Below are 18,462 nucleotides of genomic sequence, written 5' to 3'. Positions count from 1 at the left end.
TAAGAAGCAAGACAGGGATTTCAGTTTTTAACTGGTTTGGCCAGAAAAAGCATTTTTTCTAAAGTTCTGTTTGCCTTAATATTTTGATTTTGAACTATAACCAAACTTAAGAATTAAATAACTATTAAATAATAATATTATTATTACCAGCATTTATTGAACACTTACTATATGTAAGTATTTTGCTAAACTCTTTACCTATGTTAATTTCCTCATCTATAAGATAGAGTTATCATTATTATCCTTGCTTTACAGTTGAGGAGACAAAAATTCAGAGAATATATCAATGGCTTCAGGAAATATAAAACAAAGCAATAGAGGGGATGCAAGGGTAGTTCAGTGGTAGAATTCTTGCCTGGCATGTGGGAGACCCAGGTTCGATTCCTGGTCCATGCACTTCCCTCCCCCTCCCCCAAAACAAGCAAAACAAATAAACAAAATTCAACAAATGGTGCTGTAATAATGGGATACTCACATGGAAAAATAAGACAGAACTACCGAGTTGAGTATAGCATTTATGGGGGATTAGAGGATGTGAGTGTGTGTGTAGGAAGAGTAGCATATTTGCCCTGTGGGAGTCTGAAAATTTGGTAAAGATGGCTGAGAAGTTAAGGAGTGCTTTTTTACAAAAAACAAAACAGAGCTAGCACAACAAAAGTTGAAGTCCAGGACCTATCAGTGGTAGTGGCCCTGATGGATAATCCAGCCCTCATATCTATGTGTGTCTCAAAACTCAGTTCTTGAAACTGAATTAAGGTGACTGGGATTGATAGCATCCCCAGGTACCCGGCAAAAGCAAATAAAAATCCTCTCTAGAGAAAGGTCACATTATCCTAGTTTTCAAGTCATTTCACAAGCCAATTTGTTTTTAATGATATCTGACACCCAATCAGAGATAACCAGACATGTAGATTGGCTTTCATAAAGAGAACCAATAAAAACAATGGACAATAAAAATAGAATGCCAGGAGATAAATAATAAGACACTGATATAAAAGTAATTTTCTTATTAATTTCAAGGAGACAAAACATAAAATTGAAAATTTCAGTTGAGAGCCAGGTAGTACAAAAAAATGACATAGCAAATTTCACTCCCTCAAATCTATTCAATAGAAATTTTACAACTAAAAATGACAATAAAGTAAAAATTAACAAAGTTGGGAATGGAATAAATAACATAGACACAGATGAAAACCATTACTCAACTGGAAGAGAATTCAGAAGAAAACAGAGAGAGAAAAGACAAAACATGGGGAAAAAGAAAGAAACATAAGGGTAGAATAAAAAGGTCTAATTTATATTTAGTTTGAGCACCAGAAAGAGATGAGAGATAATGGAAAAACAATATTTGAAGGGATAATGACTGAATGTTCTCCCTAATAGCTAAAGACAGCAAATCACAGATTCAAGAAGCTCTAGGAATCAGATTCATAATAACTAAAATAATATCCTAACTAGCTCCATCATAGTAAAATTAAGGAAAACTAATGAAAAATAAGGAAAAGGCCAGGAGCCAAAAAAGAAATGAGATAGTCTAAGAGCTGATTTGTTGAAAGAAATTATGGAAGCTAGAAGACAGTATTATGAAATTGCTAATGTGCCAATCTAGAATTATTTACCCAACCAAAATATCTTTTCAGAATAAATGTAAAATAAACAAAAGTAAGAGAATTATTTACCAGCAGAGTCATAATAAATGAACCTAAAGCATATTCTTCAGGAAGAAGAAAAATGATGTCTAATAAAAAGTAAGTGATTAAGTGGTTAAGGAAGGGAAGAAGAGTAGGAGAAATTATAGAATGTGGGTAGATATAAATAAATACTGACTGTATAAAACAATGATTGACCATGACATATAGTTTAAATATGTACAGAATTCAAATATGTGACAATAATAGCACAGTTTGGGAGGAAAGGTTGATGTTGTTAAAGTATTCCAAAGTCCTTTTATTGCCTAGGAAGGGGATGAAAGCATTAATTAATATAGATTTTCATAAGTCAAATATGCATGTTGAAATCCCTGGATCACCTTTAAAGAATAAAACTAACTTCCAAGACAACAGAGGAAAATTATGGAATAAAAAAGTATCTATCCAAAAGAAGGGACAAAAGGAGAAAAGAGGAACAAAGAACAGGTGGAAAAAATAGAAAAACTGAGTAAAGTGGTATATTTAAATTCAAATAAGTAAACATTTGCATTAAATATTAATGGGTTAAATGCTTCAATTAAAAGACAACGATTGTAAGGCTGGATTAAAATATCCAACTACATAACTTTATACGCAACACATCTAAAATATCATGCCTACTTGGAAAAGCCAAAGGTAAAATGATGGAAAATGTTTGATCCTGTAGGAAGATATAGCAATTATAAAAATGTATGAACATTAATAATGTGATTTGAAAATATATAAAGAAAAGCAATTGACAGAACTACAAAGAAAAAAGAGACAAATACCCAATCATATTGAGTAACAGTTATAACAAGTAAATAAAAAACAAACCAAAACAAAGTGAGTATACAGATTTGAAGAATACAATGATGCAGACATAATGGGCATATATGTAACACTCTATCTAATAACAGCAGATTATACATAATTTTCAATCATGTCTAGCTTATTTATAAAAACTAATCAGATTCTGGGCCTAAAGCAGGTCTCAACAAATTTCTAAGGATATTTTCTAACTAAAATGCAACCAAGAGGGAAAATATTGAAAAGGTAACTTGAAAATCTCCAAATATTAGGCAATTAAAATATACTTATAAGTAACTAATTGGCTAAAGAAAAATTAGATTGGAAATTATAAAATAGTCTTAGCTAATTGATAATGAAAATACTATGAATTAAAACCTGTTGGGTGCAGAGACTTCCGGGCCAAGATGGTGGCTTAGCAATGTGCGTGTTTTAGTTCGTCCTCCAGAACAACTACTACAAAACCAGAAACAGTACAGAAAAGCTCCTGGGGTCACGTCAGTGACTGGACACACAGCGTACCCCACTCTAGACCAGCTGGACCAGCTGCGAGGTCCCCCAGAACCGTGATTTCCCCAAGCCATGGTGGCTGGTGCCCCTCCCCCACAGGCTGCTTCCCAGAGGGGAAAGGAAAGAGACTCTACCACCAGCAGGGGCCGAGCCCAACCAAACACCAATTCTGGAATTAATTAACAAATTCTGACTACTAAAAATAGGCCCCCAGCTCAGGTGAAACTGGTCAAAGCAGAGATCACTCATTTTTGCCCTGGTGACAAGGGGGCAGGGCTGACAGAAAAAGAAAAAAAAAAAAAAGGAAACAGAGGTTTTGTGGCTGTGTTTCTACAAAGGCTTGACTGTCTTTGGATACAGCGGCAGGGCTTCTCAGCCTCCAACTGCCCCAGGCTCATTTGAGGGCTTGTCTGGAGCCTGTGCCTTCCCCAGGGGAGAGGTGAAGCCCAACTCAGGTGGAATCCCTCTATCAAGGAATTCAGACACCAGGGCTTGGTAATTTGAAGCCATTAAAACCAGCCTACAACCTCTCCTCTGTCTCCATCACATCCCCAGCAGGGAGAGTCTGCCAAAATTGAAGGTACCACATCATCTTATGCTGGTGGGAGCTGCAGACAGACAAGCACCACATACTGGGAAGGATAAGAAAAATAGAGCCCAGAGACTTCACAAGAAAGTCTTTCAAACTGCTGGGTCTCACCCTCATGGAAAAATGATGCAGGTGACTCTTTCCTCCTGATAGGAGGTCAGTTTGGTCTGGGAAAATCTGACTGGTGGTCTATAATACCTAAGTAGACCCTCCTAAGGGTGGGGGGAAAAGGGCACCATACAAGCAGGGCAAGAAATAAGAAAACAAGAACTGAAAAATTCTCCTCTGTTAAAAAAAACCTAAGCTAGGAATGTCAAAGAACAGATAGACAACAGATTCATCCAGCAAGAAAACCCAAGGTAAAAGACATGAAAGCAATCTCCAGAATAAACTAATTAAGGTAATTAAATGCCTAGACACCAGCAAAAAAATAACAAATCACACTAGGAAAATTGAAGATATGGCCCAGTCAAAGGAATAAAGCAACAATTCAAATGAGATACAGGAGCTGAAACAATTAATTCAGAATATACGAACAGACATGGAAAACCTCATCAAAAACCAACTCAGTGAATTGAGGGAGGATATAAAGAAGGCAAGGAATGAACAAAAAAAAGAAATCAGAAGTCTGAAAAAACAAATCACAGAACTTATGGGAATGAAAGGCATGGTAGAAGAGATGAACAAAACAATGGAAACCTACAATGGTAGATTTCAAGAGGCAGAACATAGGATTATTGGACTGGAGGATGGAACATCTGAAATCTGACAAGAAAAAGAAAATGTAGGTAAAAAAATGGAAAAATATGAGCAGGGACTCAGGGAATTGAATGACAATATGAAGTGCATAAATGTACATGTTTTGGGTGTCCCAGAAGGAGAAGAGAAGGGGAAAGGAGGAGAAAAACTAATGGAGGAAATTATCACTGAAAATTTCCCAACTCTTATGAAAGACTTAAAATTACACATCCAAGAAGTGCAGCATACCTCAAAGAAAACAGATCCAAATAGAAGTACCCCAAGACATTTACTAATCAGAATGTCAGAGGTCAAAGAGTAAGAGAGAATCTTGAAAGCAGCAAGAGAAAAGCAATCCATCACATACAAGGGAAGCCCAATAAGACTATGCAAAGATTTCTCAGCAGAAACCATGGAGGCGAGAAGACAGTGGGATGATATATTTAAATTATTAAAAGAGAAAAACTGCCAACCAAAAATTCTATATCCAGCAAAATTGTCCTTCAAAAACGAGGGAGAAATTAAAACATTTTCAGACAAAAAATCACTGAGAGAATTTGTGACCAAAGAGACCAGCTCTGCAAGAAATACTAAAGGAAACACTAGAGACAGATACAAAAAGACAGAAGAGAGAGGTGTGGAGAAGAGTGTAGAAAGGAAGACTATGAGTAAAGGGAAAAAGAAGGAAAATTAGATATGACATATAAAATCCAGAAGGCAAAATAGTAGAAGAAAGTACTACCTGTACAGTAATAACACTAAATGTTAATGGATTAAACTCCCCAATCAAAAGACATAGACTGGCAGAACGGATTAAAAAACAGGACCCATCTACACGCTGTCTCTACTCAAAGGACATGAGGGCAAGGACACAAACGGACATTTGCACACCAATGTTTATAGCAGCATTATTTACAATTACCAAGAGATGGAAACAGCCAAAATGTCCATCATGGACAGGTGGCTAAACAAACTGTGGCATATACATACGATGGAATATTATGCAGCTGTAAGACAGAATAAAGTTATGTAGTATGTAATAACATGGATGGACCTTACAGACATTATCCTGAGTGAGATTAGTCAAAAACAAAAGGACAAATATTGTATGGTCTCACTGATATGAACTGACATTAGTGAATAAACTTGGAATATTTCGTTGGTAACAGAGACCATCAGGAGATAGAAATAGGGTAAGATACTGGGTGATTGGAGCTGAAAGGATACAGATTGTGCAGCAGGACTGAATATAAAAACTCAGAAATGGACAGCACAATATTACCTAACTGTGATACAATTATGTTAAAACACTGAATGAAGCTGACTGGGAGAATGATAGAGGGAGGAGGGCTGGGGGCATAAATGAAATCACAAAGAAAGATAGACAATAAAGATTGAGATGGTGTAATCTAGGAATGCCTAGAGTGTATAATGATAGTGACTAAATGTACAAATTTTAAAAATGTTTTTGCATGAGGAGGAACAAAGGAATGTCATTACTGCAGGGTGCTGAAAATAGATGGTAATTAATATTTTAAAATTTCAACTTATGTGTGAGACTAAAGCAAAAAATGTTTATTTGGTACAAAATTCATATTCTAACTAGTGTATCTCCTAATATAATTTATGTAGATAGTTGGTTGATCAACATAAGTGCATGGAACCTTGGGTAGGACATGAGATTTTGTTAGTTTGTCCAGAGTGATGCCCCGATGAATCCCAGAGTGATTTGATCAGTGAGTGGAAAAGTATTTGCAAAGTCCCCTTCGGGGAATGGTGAGATCGGGGGAAAATTCAACCTCCCCAAGTTGAATTCTCAATATTCTCACAAGCAGTGTGGACAACCAAAGCTATAGGCTGAGCCCCCAGTCTTGGGGTTTGTTCATATGAAATTTAACCCCACAAAGGATAGGCTAAGCCTACTTAAAATTAGGCCTAAGAGCCACCCCCAAGGGACCCTCTTTTGTTGCTCAGATGTGGCCTCTCCCTCCAGCCAACATAACAAGCAAACTCACCACCCTCCCCCTGTCTACGTGGGACATGACTCCCAGGGGTGTGGACCTTCTTGGTGATGTGCGACAGAAATCCTAGAATGAGCTGAGACTCAGCATCAAGGGATTGAGAAAATCTCTAGAATGAGCTGAGACCTGGCATCAAGGGACTGAGGAAACCTTCTCAACCAAAAGGGGGAAGAGTAAAATGAGACAGTGTCAATGGCTGAGAGATTCCAGATATCATGGAGGTTATTCTTACACATTAAGTAGCTATCACCTTGTTATCCAACATGTAATGGAAAGCCTGGAGGGAACTTCCTGAAAATGTAGAGCTGTGTTCCAGTAGCCATGTTTCTTGATGATGATTGTATAATGATGAAGCTTTCACAATGTGACTGTGGATTGTGAAAACCTTGTGTCTGATGCTCCTTTTATCTACCTTGTCAACAGATGAGTAGAACATATGGAATGAAAATAAATAATACGGGGAACAAATGTTAAAATAAATTTAGTTTGAAATGCTAGTGATCAATGAAAGGGAGGAGTAAGGGGTATGGTATATATAATTTTTTTTTCTATTTTCGTTTTATTTTTCTGTTGTCTTTTCATTTCTTTTTCTGAATTGATGCAAATGTTCTAAGAAACGATCATGATGATGAATATGCAACTATGTGATGATATTGTGAATTACTGATTGTATATGTAAAACAGAATGAGCATGTGTTAAGAATGTTTGTGTTTCTTTCTTGTAATATATATATTTTAAATTAATTAAAAAACCCAAAACAAAAAACAAAAAACAAACGTTGGGTGCAGTGAAAGCAGGGCTTAGAAAATATATAGCCTCACATGTAAATACTTGGAAAAAAAGAAAGGCTGACATTAACAATCTAAGCATTTATGTCAAGAATTAGAAGAAGAGTGGATAAACTTAAAGAAAGTAGATAGTAGGATTAATATATACGAGAGCAGAAATTAATGAAACACACAAAACAAAGAAACTAAGAAAAAAAAGAAGAGGCATAAATAATATCTGTTAGGAATTAAAAAGAATACATCCCTTAGGATAGTGCAGATGTTACAAAGATAGCAAGAAGATCTCATAAGCAATTTTATACCAGTATATTAAAAATATATGTGAAATAAATTCTTGGAAAATATATTTTGTCCAATACTGACCTAAAAAGTAATAGAAAATCTGAATATTTAAAAAGCTACTAAGTACTTTAGTCTGTAATTTAAAATTTTCCCTACAAAGAAAGCCCCAGGCCCAGATGGTTTAACTGGAAAATTATAAAAAATATGTAAGGAAGATATATTTTCACTCTTGCAAAACTCTTCCAGAAAATTGAAAAAAAAAGGAAAGCCTTTTTTTTTATTTTTTTTTTTTTACTTTTATGAAACCAACATACCTTTGATACAAGTCTAACAAGGACATGACAAGAAAGGGAAATTAAACTCCTATCTTATTTATGGATATGTATCCAAATAAATCAAATCCAGCAATGTCTAAAATGGATAATGTGTTAAATCATAACAAAGCTGGGTAGGATTCCTGGAATTCTGTTGGATACAATTTGACAATAAATAAATATAATTCACTACATTAACAATATGAGACAAATTCTGTGATAATTTTAATAAATGCAGAAAAAATTAACCTCCATTTATGATTTAAAATATGTTTTAGTAAACTAGAAATGGTTTCCTGATAAAGGTATATATAAAACCCTATAGATATGATCATACTTAATTACTTAATGGTAAAACGTTGAAAGCTTTCTCTTGAATTAAAAAATAAGGTGTCTGTTATCAGTTCATCTATTCAACACTGAACTGAAGAGCATATTCTTTAAGATACGTTTATGTGCAAGTAATAGAATGTCCAATTAAATGTGGTTTAAATATTCAGGGCAATTTATTGTCTCACATAACCGGAACTCTGGTCATAGAAAGTTCCGATATTTGCCTAGTGGCTCAGTGATGTCATCGAGGACCCAAGTTCTTTCTGCTGTCCCCCTCCATTGGACCCTTCAACTTGTCCTTTCCTAGTTCACAAGACAGTTGCCACAGTTTCAGGCATCAGGTAGACAGACAATATTTGACCAAAGAAGAATTGCACTGCCTCTTATTTTCTCTATGTAGACAGGAGGGAAATCTGTCCTAGAATATCTGTGGCAGGTCTTCTTCACATCCCTTTGTAGGAATTACAAAGGGCCAATTCCTGTACAAAGGCCAATCACCTAACCTCAATAGAAGCTTTGGCCTCTGTAAGGGCATGAAGGTTCTGTCAACAAGGAAAAAGAGGAGAGTAGGTAGAGAATGTCTTTTGTATAGGGAATAAATATTGTCTGCCACAGGCAACTAAAGTAACAATTTAAGCTCACACCTCAGTAAGTGATAGAAGATAGAACTGGGATTTCAACACAGGCAACCTGAGTCGAGTGACCACACTTTGTACCCCTTTGCAGTCTCAGCTTAGTGTATGCCTTAGAAAGCAATCAATATATTTTACCTTTAATTCTCCACCCAGAACCCATAAAATAAGCTGGGTTATGTTGACTGTCAGTGCCACCTTTAGAGTCTTTGTAGTATAGTATAGTATTCATAGCAACACGTTGACAATAATCAAAAAATAAGCTAAACTTCATCTGTTTTCCACAGAAAGTTTTAAATTTCACATAGAATTCTTTTAGAAATAATTATTTATAACATTTGGGAATTTAAAAATCAAATCTATCATGTGCATTGGAAAGAATGTGAGAATAGCTCATCAACTTTGAAATGCAATACTATGCATACAAATTGCATAAAAGGTTTATAAGAAGATTAAGTATCACTACGCAGAAAAAAAGAAACACGAAATATAAGGGCACATTTAAAAATAAAATGGGGATGTCTTAGAATAAATCCCCTCAGCAAAGCAAAAACAGTGAAATACGCTTATGGAGGGTAAAAGTTTTTAAATTGTGAAATATCATTTTTTCATTTCACAGTGCATCTAAACTATATGCAAATTACTAGATTACAATATAATAAAACAATTATACCTATTTATCACCTGCTGTAATAAAAGCAGATATAGTTAATTGATTCAAAATTCTCTTATAATAGTTTTAATTAGTATGAGAGTATGTGTATGTATGTGTGTATTTAGTATTGGTAAACAAAATAACTTTGTGAATGTTCACAACTCAAAAGTGACCATTCCAGCCCTATGCTGTTTATTCCTGAAGGCAATCATTAGGCTTATTTGGAACTGGGGGAATGAGGTAGAGGGTGCAAGACTCCTTCCATGTGGGTTGCCTACCAGCATTTTGAATATAGTGCTGAAGCCTGGAGGCCTCAGGATGAACAAACGGGACAATTTAATTAATTACAATTTTATTGATCTTTGAGTTCCTACTGTAAGGCTCAGTGCTAGGTCCAATGGGGAATATAAACCACCTAATATTTGCAGTCCAGGAGCTCATCATCTGTTATGGGAGAAGTTGTTATACATAAATAAATAAATGAAAGATTATGGTACAGGTTTGAGTTTGAGGAGTGATGAATCCTGACTGGGTGAGGACATGGGGAAATTTCATAATGTAGGCAAATAAAAGCCTATGAAGCAGAAAGAAGCTTGAGCAAAGGTTGGGCATACAGGACCCTTTGGAGGCAATTGGTGTATCTGAGAGGTGGGAGGTTTTAAAGGGAATGGGGCAGATTTTAGGGAGACTGGTGAAGTCTAACTAGTAGGGATCAAATCCCTCCTATGCCACGGATCCACGTTTAAGTCATCACAAAAGTCTGACTCTTCAGGTCGTTCCTCTTGCCTGGATCCTTATTGTTAGTATACATTCCATAATCTAACCCAAATCTACCCTTCATTGACCCCCAAACCTTTCCACTTTGCCCTCTCGAATTTATTATCTGTCATGAGCAAAATCTTCTCTATCCTCAAATTTTTTCTTTGCACATTCACTTTATCTATTTGCTCTGACCAAAATCTGACACTCTACTAAGGCATGCCCTCAAGCCTTCACAAAAACCACTCACAAACCACGGGGTTTGGAAGTGTGATAGGTGTCCCCGTCCCCCCTTTTTTATTATCCATTGTTGATTCCCAACAATTGGTCTTACATCCTTGCATAGAAAATTTCCTGTTCTTCTTAAGATGATTTTTTTTTTTTTTTTGGCATGGGCAGGCTTGGGGAATCCAACCCGGGTCTCTGGCATTGCCGGTAAGAATTCTGCCACTGAGCCACCATTGCCACCGCCCAAGCATGATTTCTGACTATCACCCTCTACTCCACCATGATGCGGTCAACCGCTATCCTTCTGGTTGCTTTTCCATGTTCACTGGAGATTTTAACACTTCCCTTATTGCTTTTCATACTATCACTAGGCTGTCATTATTCTTGGTCATTTCCATTTGCATGTGAATATCTCATCCAAAACTCTGGGCCTTTAAATTCTAGTCTTTCTTTCTTCCAGTGACCTTGTTCTTCACTCCTCTCCAGCTATCTGCTTGCACAGAAACAGTCACCACCAAAACAAACAAAAGACCCACTCCCAATAACTCATTAGCAAGTGTCCCTCTCTCTAGAGAGTACCAATTCCTGTCATATTAGCTTAGTTCTTCTAACATTCTGAGTTCAACAATTCTTTGATCCTGTGTAGACTTCCAATTTATTGACCCAATCAACTTTTTCAGTTTATTATCCATCTAATATACTCACACCTTGTTTTGCCCAGCTTAGATTTCATTGTTCATCACTACAAGCACTGCTTCCATCTAAAATCAGTTTCCACCACCCCCACCTTCCCTCTGGCATGCTCACTGGGAAAACCTAAACTGAGGTTAGATCCAACTCTCTGCTTGCTTTGGTCCTGCTCTGGTGCAGCTAAATCCACACCTGTAGAAAACTCTCTCATTTTACATGTATAATCACAGATATTAAGGGGCGGAGGGCTGCCAACATTCGTTTAGCTAATTCATTTTTCCATTCTTTGAGAATAGTTTTAACACCCTTTCCTTTCTCTTTGAATGTAACTTAACTCTTTCCTGCATCATTCATCAATGATATTTTTACTTCACTAAACAAAAAAGGAATCAGTTGAGAGTGCCCTTATTCCATCAATAAATCTATAAACCCATTTATATCTATGCTCATAGTCTCTGCCTTTGTACTTGTTAAAATGGGTAAACTGTCCATGTTCCAATATAAGGATAAGTAACTCATTTGTGCATTGACCCTAGGTCCTCTCACTTACTCTTACAGTGCAATTATCCTTCTTCATCCTGAAATATAATTTTATTCTTTTCATTGGGTTATTCCTATCATCCTGTGAGCATACTCTAATAGCTCCCTTTAAAAAGAAATCCCTTGCAGCTCCTCTGCAGGACATTGTGGTGGTTCCACAGGAGGCTAGGGGTAGGGTTGCCATATGATCCTGCCATCCTATTGTTAGGTATATACTTGGAGGAACTGAGAGTGGAGACTTGAATGGACATTTGCACACTGGGGCAGCAGCGTTAGTGCTTCACAGTGGATGGAGACAGCCTAAGGGTACAACAACTGAGGGAAGGAAGGAGGAACTGTGTTGTATACAAACCATGGACTACCGAGCAGCTGCAAGAAAGAATGGAGTTGTGAAGCATGCAACTAGGTGAATGAACCTTAGTGATTAAATTAAGTGTCACTCATTGCAGAAGACACTCCCCTTAGTTGATTACAGATGCAATCAGCTGTGGATGCAGTCCACATAATCATGATTTTAGTCCAACAAATGTCTTCATAGCAACAGACAGGCCAGTGCTTGCCTGACCAGATGACTGGGCCACCACCACCTGGCCAAGAGGACACATGAACCTGACCATGACAGATGGCATGGTCCATATTTTAAAACTTCAACTCTTGTGTGAGACTAAAGGGAGGGATGCTTTTTTGGTATAAAATTTATAATTTGGGTAGTGCATTATCTAATTTAGCTTGTATGATCAGTTTATATGAACACCATAATTACATGGAACCTTGAATAGGGCAAGAGATCCTGTTGGTTTGTAAAGGTTAGTGTGATGTTGTGATATATCCCAGAGTTAATTTGGGCAGAGAATAAAAAAGTATTTGCAAGCTCCCCTTGAAGGACAGGGGAGAAAGGAGGAAATATTCAACTTTCCCATCTGGGGAATTCTTAATATTCTTGTAAGCAGTGGGGAAAACTAATTCAATAGGCTGAGCCCTCAATTTGGGGTGTGCCCCTATAAAATTTATTCCTGAAAAGGATAAGCTAAGCTTACTTGGAATTATGCACAACAGTCACTCCCAGAGAACCTCTTTTGTTGCTCAGATGTGGCCTCTCTTTCTAAGCCAACTTGGCAGGTGAACTCACTGCCCTCCCCCCATGTGGAAAATGACTCCCAGGGGTGTAAATCTCCCTGACAACGTGGGACAGACTCCTGGGATGAGCCAGGACCCAGCATCATGGGATCTAGAGAGCCTTCTTGATCAGAAAGGGGAAGAGAGAAATGAGACAAAATAGAGTTTCAGTGGCTGAGAGATTTCAAAAAGAGTTGAGAGGTTATCCTGGAGGTTATTCTTAAGCATTATATAGTTATCCCTTTTTAGTTTATGGTGTATTGGTGTGGCTGAAGGGCAGTACCTGAAACTGTTGAGCTGTGTTCCAGTACCCTTGTTTCTTGAGATGATTGTAAAACTATATAGCTTTTACAATGTGACTGTGTGATTGTGAAAACCTGTGTCTAATGCTTCTTTTACCCAGGAATGGTGAGATGAGTAAAAAAAATAAGGATAAAAAATAAGTAAATCGTGGTGGAGGGGAGAAAAGGTAAAAAAATTGGGTAGATTGAAATACTAGTGGTCAATGAGAGGAAGGAATGAGGGATATGAGATATATGAGTGTTATTTTTTCTTTTTATTTATTTTTCTGGGGTGGTGCAAATATTCTAAAAATGATCATGGTGATGAATACACAACCATGTGATGATATTGTGAGCCACTGACTGTACACCATATATTGTCTGTATGTATGTGAAGATTTCTCAATAAAAATATTTAAAAAAAAATCTCCATTACTCTGCTCCCCTTTTAGCAAAACTCAAGAGAGTTCCTTAAACTGTCCTCTCATTTATCAACTATACTCTCTTAACCCATTCTAATGAGGCTTTCATCATTATTAATTATAATTAATTATTAAAGTAATAATTGCTAAGATTCTTAAAAATCTCCATTGTGCAAAATCTAATAGTTAATTCTTGGTCTTCATTTTATTCAACCTCTCTGCAGCAGCCAACAAGCTGATTCACCCTTCTGACTGAATCACTTTCTTTACTTGGCTTCTGGGATGCATGTGGTCCTGTTTTTCCTCCTCCCTCACCTGCAACTCCTTCTCAAGTCTCTTTGGCTAAATCCTCTTCCACTTCTTGACCTCTCAATTTTGGGGTGCTCCATGATACGCCTTCTTTTTACTATGATCCTAACCAGTGTAAACCCATAGGTCATAAGTCTTCTCAGATTACAATTTCTGGAGATTCTGAGCCATCACCTTTATGGTCAGGCAGCTTTGTTTATTTACCTTATCAAGCTGTATAAATATTAAGCTGAGAACAGAAAGACAAGTGGACATGCAAAGGCTCAGACATAGGAAGGAATGTAACATACTGGAGGAACTGAACCAAGGTTAATAACTGTCAGGAAAACTAATTTGAGGTGGTATTGCAAGGTTACCAGAAGTTAGGTCATGGAGGGCTTTGAAGAATATACTAAAAATTCTTTTTTTTTTAAAAAAAGTCAATGAAGGGTTTAAAGTAGGGGAGTTATATGCCTAGATTTGCATTTTATAAAAAGATTAATCTGGCTGCAAGTGGAAAGGAAATTAGAGCATTTCCATTTTTGGTAATATGGAGAAACTAATTCAAAAAACTTACTAGTATATGACAATTAAAAACACTAGAAAAATAACATTTATTTAAAATATGTAACTGGGATTTAATTTCAATTCCTCAATTTGGATATTCCTAAAACTTCATCTGGGCAGGGCTGAGACAACTGGAAGAAGTAAACACAAAGTATCTTTAGAGTGATACAGGCTAAAGTCAGACACTATACATTTTTATAAATAAAGGTTTATTAAAAATGACATCACAATCCAAAGTTACAACATAAAAGAAGGTAATTTAATAGGAGCAAGTTTTATAGGGCACATAAAGCAATAGGTTTAGAACCTCAGGATCTTCATATAACAGATTTTTAAATAGAAACTATAAAAATAAGCATTGTTTAAATTGTGTAAAAACATTAAAGAATGAAAATATCAAAAAAACAATATATTATTTTTTAATGGCCAGAAAAAAAGAACTAAGTAGAATATCTAGAAATTAAAATTAAAACATAATCATTTAAGCAAAAATTCCATTATTCATGTTAAATAGGAAAAAAACAGATGAAGAGATAAATAATGCCTGGAATATAGAAAGGCAGAAATTACCTAGAAGGCAGCCTAGGTAGCTGAAGGGATGAAAAATTGAGAAAGCAGGTAAGAGAAATTTGGCTAGAGTAAAAATATCTAGAATTGGTCTAAGAGAATTTCAGAAGAGAGAGACTAGAAAATGGAGAAATGAGACAATATTTAGAAAGAGCTGGAAATTTCCCAGATCAAATATATGACTCCTCTGATTGAGGAACACTAAAAGTCCTGAGGAGATTTTTTTAAAAGGGGAAAAAATGGGTAATCACTAGGTCTATCATTATGAAATACTAAAAGATCTTCAAACCAACCAAGCAAGAAATGGTTACCTACAAAAAGATGCTAGCTACAAAAGTATTGACCATTAGACTGGCAGCAGACTTTGCACCAGAAACAATACAATTCAGTAGACAATGGAATAATATTTCCAAGGGTCTTCAGAAAATGACTATAAATCTAGAAATCTATATACAGCTATAGCATCATGAAAGTTCAAGAGTGACAATAAACTGAAGACATTTTCAGTGAGAACCGCCACTCTCTGGAAAAAAAATATACTTCACAAAGATGGACTATGAACATGGGAATAAAGCTTGGAGTGCCAAAGAAGATGCTTGGAGTGTTGACAGAGAGAACAGATGCCTACACACAGACATTTGGAAATGCAGAGCCCAGCAGATGTTGACATGTGTCTTCCCATAGGATGCTAAGCAAGCCAGAACCAGAAGGATCCACAGGGGCTGACAGAGCCATTTGAAGCCAGAAACCGAGAGAGGATGCACATGCCAGCCACACGCCTTCCCATGTGACAGTGGCATTTTTTGATCCAGGTATTATTCTCTGGATGCCTTAGTTTGGACATTCTTATGACCTTAGAATTGTAAACTTATAACTTATTAAATCCCCTTTATAAAAGCCAACCTATTTCTGGTATACTGCATTCCAGCAGTATTTAACCAACTAAAATATCAGGAAATTAGTACTATAAAGCTAGTGCAATTATGTTAATGTTAGACAAAAAAACTTTAAGGATGAAACATTATTAGGAAGTAAAAGGGTGATAAATAGTACAATCATAAGGAGGATACAAATTCTAAATTTGCATGCTCCTAAGATACATATATCAAAAAACATTAGAAATAGAAAGCTAAATTAAAAAAAATATCTAAATGCAATGGGCGATTTTAGTAAATCTTAGTAAATGACAAATAAAACAGATAAATGATTTGGCTATGAAAGATTTATTCAGCAGCTCGATGTAATGAACATACATAAAAATTGCAATGAACAATTTGAGACTGCATACCTGAGCATGCATACACACACTTACACACACACACATATATATATTTTAATGAAATTTTATTAAGATATATTCACATACTATATAATAATCCAAAGTATACAATAAATAACTCACAGTCTCATCATATAGGTAGTCATGCATTCATCACCACAATGAATTTTAGAACATTTCATTACTCCAAATAAAGACAAAAATAAAAATGAATCCCCAAAACATCACTGTATTAGTTAGGGTTCTCTAGATAAACAGACTCAACAGGGAACACTTGCAAATATAAAATTTATAAAAGTGTCTCATGTGACCGCAGGAACGCAGAGTCCAAATCCACAGGGCAGGCTGTGAAGGTGACGACTCTGATGGAGGGTCTGGATGAACTCCGCAGGAGAGGCTCACCAGCCGAAGCAGGAATGGAACCTGTCTCCTCTGAGTCCTCCTTAAAAGGCTTCCTGTGATTAGATTTAGCATCACTCATTGCAGAAGACACCCCCTTTTGGCTGATTACAAATGGAATCAGCTGTGGATGCAGCTGACGTGCTCATGACCTAATCCTATGAAATGTCCTCATTGCAACAGACAGGCCAGTACTTGCCCAATCAGCTGAACAGCTACCACAACTTGGCTAAGTTGACACATCCCTAACCATGACAGTCACATACTGCTTATCCGCCCTATTATTTATATACTTCTTGTCTTTATTTTCTTACTCCTCTGCCCACACAATTTAAAGGGCGTATCGGTCACAAGGTTTTCACAATCACATGGTCCAACCATAAAAGCCACATAGTTACACAATCATCTTCAAGAATCAAGGCTATTGGATTACCATTCAACAGTTTCAGATATTTCCTGCTAGCTATTCTATTATAATAGAAACTAAAAAGGAATCTCTATATAGTGCATAAGAATACTCTTCAGAATGATCTCACAACTCTTTTTGAAATCTCTTAGCCACTGAAATTTTATTTTGTTTCATTTCTTTTCCTCTTTTTAGTCAAGGATTTCTCTGTCCCACAAGGCCAGGACCAGACTCGTCCTTGGAAGTCATGTCCCACATTGCCAGGGAGATCTAAACCCTGGGAGTCATGTCCTATGTGTGTGTGTGGGGGGAGGGCAGTGAGCTTATTTACAGAGTTGGCTTAGAGAGAGGGCACATCTGAGCAACAGGAGGTTATCTGGGGGCGACTCTTGGGCATAATTATAAGTAGACTTAACTTTTCCTTGGCAGGAATAAGTTTCAAAAGGGCAAGCCCCAAGATTAAGGGCTTCACTTATTAAATTGATAATCTCTAATGCTTGTAAGAATATCAGGAATTCCCCTGTTAAGGAATTTTAATATTTCCACATTTTTTCCCCTGTCCCTCAAGGTGACTTTACAAATACTTCTTAAATTTCTACCCAAATTACTCTAGGATATATTGGGATATTACATTAACCTGTGTAAAATAACAAGATCTCATTTCCTATTCAGGGTTCCATGTAATTATGTTGTTTGAATAAGCTGACTATACAGGTTAAATTGGATGGTGTGCTACAGAAAACATAAATTTTGTCCCAGATAAACATCTCTTCTTTTGGTCTCACACAGAAGTTGAAGTTTTAAAACACAGGAATATTTCCTTTACCTGTATTCTAACTTACTTTAGTCTTAACCAGATCAGCTTCATTCATATCTCTAATTGAAGTCTGATCTCTTTTTCAGCTTCTTTAACAGCTGCTTTGGGGTAATGCTGACTTTCATTGCTGCGGAACTCTAACTCCGAGTCTTAGGTGTCAGACAGATATCCAAAATTCAAGGGAATGACCAAGTTACACATAAAGAGCTCAGCATCTCAAAATTTAGAAATAACAGTTAAAACTCCTGAATACATGTGGCTGCTGTAAGAGCTTACAATCTAGGAACCTTTACAATAAGCCTATTGAACATTCTGTACCCCTTAATCACCAACTGCTCAGTCTATCCCCTGGTAACCTATGCTCTTGAATTCAATTCTCAGAGTTTGAACATTACAGCTGGTCAGTATTAGTGAGGCCTTATAATATTTGTCTTTTCATTTCTGGCTAATTTCTCTCAACAAACTGTCCCTGAGGTGCATTCATCTAGTTGCATGCCTCACAACTTCATTTCTTCTTGTAGTCACTCAGTATTTCACTGTATACATACACCATGGTTTGTCCTTCAGTTCATCAGTTAATGTACCCTTAGGCTACCTCCTTCCATTGCAGCACCATAAACACCAGTGTGTAAATCTTTGTCCAAGAATATACATAATAACGGGGCGGCAGGATCAAATGGCCACTCTATACTTACAGTCCCAAGGAACTACCACACTCTCCTCCAGAGAGGCTGCACCATCTACTTCCCTAAGCAACAGTGAA

The 18,462-nt window shown here is 36.6% G+C and overlaps 1 non-coding gene across 1 annotated transcript; it reads left to right on the top strand.

Annotated features, from left to right (window-relative positions):
• The first annotated feature begins 325 nt into the window (after positions 1–325).
• On the top strand, positions 326–396 carry TRNAA-GGC (transfer RNA alanine (anticodon GGC)). The gene has a single exon. It is a non-coding gene; the product is annotated as a tRNA-Ala (tRNA).
• The last annotated feature ends 18,066 nt before the right edge of the window (positions 397–18,462 follow it).

Source organism: Tamandua tetradactyla, chromosome 7 (genome assembly GCF_023851605.1).
Source record: "Tamandua tetradactyla isolate mTamTet1 chromosome 7, mTamTet1.pri, whole genome shotgun sequence".
NCBI classification, from domain to species: Eukaryota; Metazoa; Chordata; class Mammalia; order Pilosa; family Myrmecophagidae; genus Tamandua; species Tamandua tetradactyla.
Note: the sequence above shows the minus strand (reverse complement) of the source record. Positions and strands in the feature narration are given on the sequence as shown.